The sequence below is a fragment of the Puma concolor genome, chromosome D2, assembly GCF_028749965.1.
Source record: "Puma concolor isolate L17-30 chromosome D2, mPumCon1.1.hap2, whole genome shotgun sequence".
Taxonomy (NCBI): Eukaryota; Metazoa; Chordata; class Mammalia; order Carnivora; family Felidae; genus Puma; species Puma concolor.
Window position 1 is genome coordinate 56,044,179 of NC_141677.1, and position 4,088 is coordinate 56,048,266.

Below are 4,088 nucleotides of genomic sequence, written 5' to 3' on the forward strand. Positions count from 1 at the left end.
GGGAGGGAAGGGGGCGGGGAGTCTGGCGCGCCCTGGTGTGCCACACTGCAAAGGGCGGTCGTGAGCGAACTCCCCCGCTGCTGGGGGCCTGGTTTTGAAAGGGAGGGGGTGACGAAAGCCCAGGCGGGCCGCGGGGGACCGCACACGGAGGCCGCCGACAGTCGGCGTGTGGCCAATTACAAACCAGGGCACATCACCAGCAGCGAGGCAGGTGCACTGGAAGCTGGCTCCGGACTCGCGGAGCGAGAGGTGTCCCCCGAGCCTTCGGGCCTCCACTGAAGGAGCCCTCAGCTCCTCCGTGTGGCTGTACTCAAGGGCGGCCGCGGAGGTCGGGTGTCCCAAGCTCCTAAGACCCTAAGGCCTCCCCGCCCGGCCACCTGGGAGCGCCCCGGCGGCCAGCGCGCCCCGGGCTGCTCAGCCAGCCGCCATCGGTCGGCGCGCGCCCACACCCACACCCACTCGCCGGGTCGGCCTCCCGCCCGGCAGGAGCCCTCGCAGCCCCCGCGGGCCGGCACGCACCCCTTTCCCCGCAGCGGGCCAGGCGCCGCATCAGCCCCCGCGGAGGCGCCGGCATCGCGCCATCCCCGCCGCCATCCCCGCCGCCGAGTGCCTACCTCACAACCAGCACCCGACCCCGCCGCACGGCCGGCACTGCACGCCGGGCCGACTCTGGCGCCGGCTTACTCCCCTTTTGCTTCCGTCCACGTCCCGCAAGATGACGTTACGTCAGCGGCGGTGGAGTAAACGCAGGCCGCTGGGCCTCCGCTGCTGACGTGGGGCGAAGGGCCAAGCCGGAGCTACGCCGCGGCAATCGCGTAGGCGCCTTAGAGAATACGGTCTGCGCTCCACGTGGCGCGCCCCGCCCCGCCCCAAGGCCTCGGCAGACGCCGGGAGGCGGGGCTCCACATCTCCGGTGCACGTCCACGTTCTTTAGGGAACGGGGGAAGGGGCGGAGGGCCCACGGGGCTTCCCAGGGAGGCGGGAAAGGAGCCTGACTCAGGTAGCTGCTGGTAGGTACCCGTAAGGAGTGTTTGTCAGAGTTGACCTCATCTCCCACGCGCACCTTAAATACGTTGGATCAACTCGCACATACCTGTATTTACAGAACCCACGCTCTTTTGCTTTTTAAATGCGAAAATGTTGTCACTGTGATAAAATGACTTGCCTCCTAGTCGTTGGGGGTTTACCCAAGGGTCCCAGCCCAATTCTTGTTCAGCAAGGGCACTGGTGAAGTATTGCATTTAAAAAGTAGTAGTTAATCCCTGATAATTGGAACTATTCCAAAGGCGAATGAGGATCTACCCTTAAAATTAGAGTTCAGCGTCTTCCTCTTTCCTACTTGCTGTGTTTTCGTCACAGGGTACGTTTTGTATAGACAAAGGTGTAGGGGCGGGGGGGGGGGGGGCGGATAGGGGCTGCACAGCACTTGACGCGGGGTCAGTTGTCTACCCCTTCTCCAGAACATTGCTGGGCCTCCTTATTCATTTCCTCATTTATTAAACATTACTTACTTTAGGTGCGGCTGGGTAGTTCACTCAGTCCGTTAAGGATCGGATTTTGGCTCAGGTCACGATCTCCCTGTTGGTGGGTTTGAGCCCCGCGTCAGGCTCTGTGCTGACAGCTTAGAGCCTGGGGCCTGCTTCAGATTCTATGTCTCCCTCTATCTCTGCCCCATCCCTGCTCATGTGTGCTCTCTCTCAAAAATAAACATTAAAAAAAATTTAAAACAAAACAAAAAAAAAACATTGCCTACTTTATGTGCTAGGCATTAGCTAGACGTGGAGGCAGACATCCTCCCTTCCCTAGATGAGTTCAGTCTTTTTTTAAAATTTCTTTTTAAGTTTTAGTTTTTATATTTGAGAGAAAGAGAGAGAGCACGAGGAGGGGAGGGGCAGAGAGATGGAGACAGAATCTGAAACAGGCTCCAGGCTCTGAGCTGTCAGCACAGAGCCTGTCGCGGGACTCTAACTCACAAGCAGTGATACCATGATCAGAGCTGAAGTCAGACGTGCAACGGACTAAGCCACCCAGGCGCCCTGATGAGTTTACAGCCTTATAGGAGAGACACATATGTTACCAAATGATTACAACACTGTGATTTGTGCTAGAGGAGGAGGTGCCCAGGGATTTCAGGCAAGGCTTTTAAAAGAGAGTGGACATTCAAATTATGCTTTGAAGGCTAAAAATGAAGTCGTTCACCTAGAAATGGGAAGCAGGATCATATGAGGAAGAGGGAATGCAATAAGCAAAGGCATGAGATGTCCTATGACAAGAGGCTGCAGGTGGGACATGACAGGAGAGGTGTTTGGTAGGGGCCACCTTGCAAAGGGATTTCTGTGCCATGCTAAAGAGCTTGAAATTTATCATCCCCAAAGATAGAGACCCATGACTTTTTTTTTTTTTTCAACGTTTATTTATTTTTGGGACAGAGAGAGACAGAGCATGAACGGGGGAGGGGCAGAGAGAGAGGGAGACACAGAATCGAAAACAGGCTCCAGGCTCCGAGCCATCAGCCCAGAGCCTGACGCGGGGCTCGAACTCACGGACCGCGAGATCGTGACCTGGCTGAAGTCGGACGCTTAACCGACTGCGCCACCCAGGCGCCCCGACCCATGACTTTTAAAGTACTGTATCGGCTGGGGCGCCCGGGTGGCTCAGTTGGTTAAGCATCCGGCCCCCGGCTCAGGTCTGATCTCACGGTTTATGAGTTCGAGCCCCATGTTGGGTTTTATGCTGGAAGCTCAGAGCCTGGAGCCTGCTTCAGATTCTGTCTACTTCTCTCTCTGACCCTCCCCCACTCACACCTGTGTCTCTCTCTCTCTCTCAAAAATAAACATTAAAAAATTAAAAAAAAAATAAAGTACTGGAATGGCACAATGATGAGATCTGTGCGTCAGAAATCAGTAAAGAGGGGTAGAAGCAGAGAGGCTGGTTAGCTAGTGCAAAGGCCCAAGTAAGAAATGATGGCTGGCAAAAAGACTTAAGCAGTGGGCATGGGGAGCACAAATCGGGGAGAGCTGACAGCACTTACTGCTTTAAAGTGGGGGGTGGTGTGAGAAGAGGAGGGATTCTTGCAAATCTAGTGGTGCTGCAATATAGTGAGTTAGGAAATAAATGAGGGGAGTTCTTTGAGGTGAACAATGAGAACACTGAACATGGGTTAGTTTGTCAGCTTTTTGGGTTTGAAGTTGGGTGGAGGATACAAAAATAATAAAAGTGCTTTCTAGTAAGTTTCATCTGGCACTTCGGGTTTTAAGATTCTCACCATGAACTTAGAACAAATTAGGTAACTGTGGGTATAGCTATAAGCCATTAAAAACAGTGGCCTTCTCCACTTGGGAAATCCTATTCTAGTTCTTTTAAACCCACATCACCTTATGGTAATTGCTTGTCTGCCTTCCCTGCTAGAATATAAGCTTTTGAGAGTAGAGAAGTATGTTGCCGGCACATAGACAATAAATATTTGATAAATGGATGAATGAATTTCTTTGGGCTTAGTTTTCTAAGTGTACAGATGCACTTCCTCCTACATTGGTAGTAACTGCTATGGGAACCTTGCCACTTTTCTCCAGGGAGGTAGGTTCCTTTCAGGGTACTTTGGAATGGGGCAAAATGATTAACCCATCAGAGATGGTGTTTACAATGAGCATTTTCTGCTCATGAAGTGGGACTTATTATATCTAAGTACATGCTTTATTAAAAGGCAGCTTTAGATTCAGATCATTAATATGTTGTGGAAAAAATAAACTCCCCCAGTTCTCTCTGCCTGGCTTTCAAGTCCCCATAGAATGAGTTCCCATCTTTCTTATCCCATCACAGCACCTATTTTGCCCATTCAGTGTTCCTACTACAGTCATGTTAGTCTCCCCACCCTCTGGCTCCTGGCATCACCTCCACCCTCCCACACTCCCTCCCCCCTATCCTGTTATGTTTAGCTCCAACCCCAGGAAAAGAACCACATTCTTTGATTTGAATGCTATTCTGCCATGTACGAAAGGTCTCCCCCACCCCGCCCCCCGTTTTTAAAACTCACACACAGATAAACTATCACGAGGTGATCACATGTCAGCTTCTGTGTGCTGCTGGAA

The 4,088-nt window shown here is 52.5% G+C and overlaps 1 protein-coding gene across 4 annotated transcripts in view; it reads right to left on the minus strand.

Moving 5' to 3' along the window:
• ALDH18A1 (aldehyde dehydrogenase 18 family member A1) overlaps positions 1–801 on the minus strand; it is a 42,173-nt gene extending 41,372 nt beyond the window's left edge. Inside the window, exon 1 of one of the 4 annotated variants that reach the window (XM_086680486.1) lies at positions 615–801. The gene's annotated coding sequence lies outside the window, so the exon portion shown is untranslated. The remainder of the gene's footprint in view (positions 1–614) is intronic. The other 3 variants (XM_086680484.1, XM_086680487.1, XM_086680485.1) reach the window with 3 other exon arrangements.
• Positions 802–4,088: the final 3,287 nt, after the last annotated feature.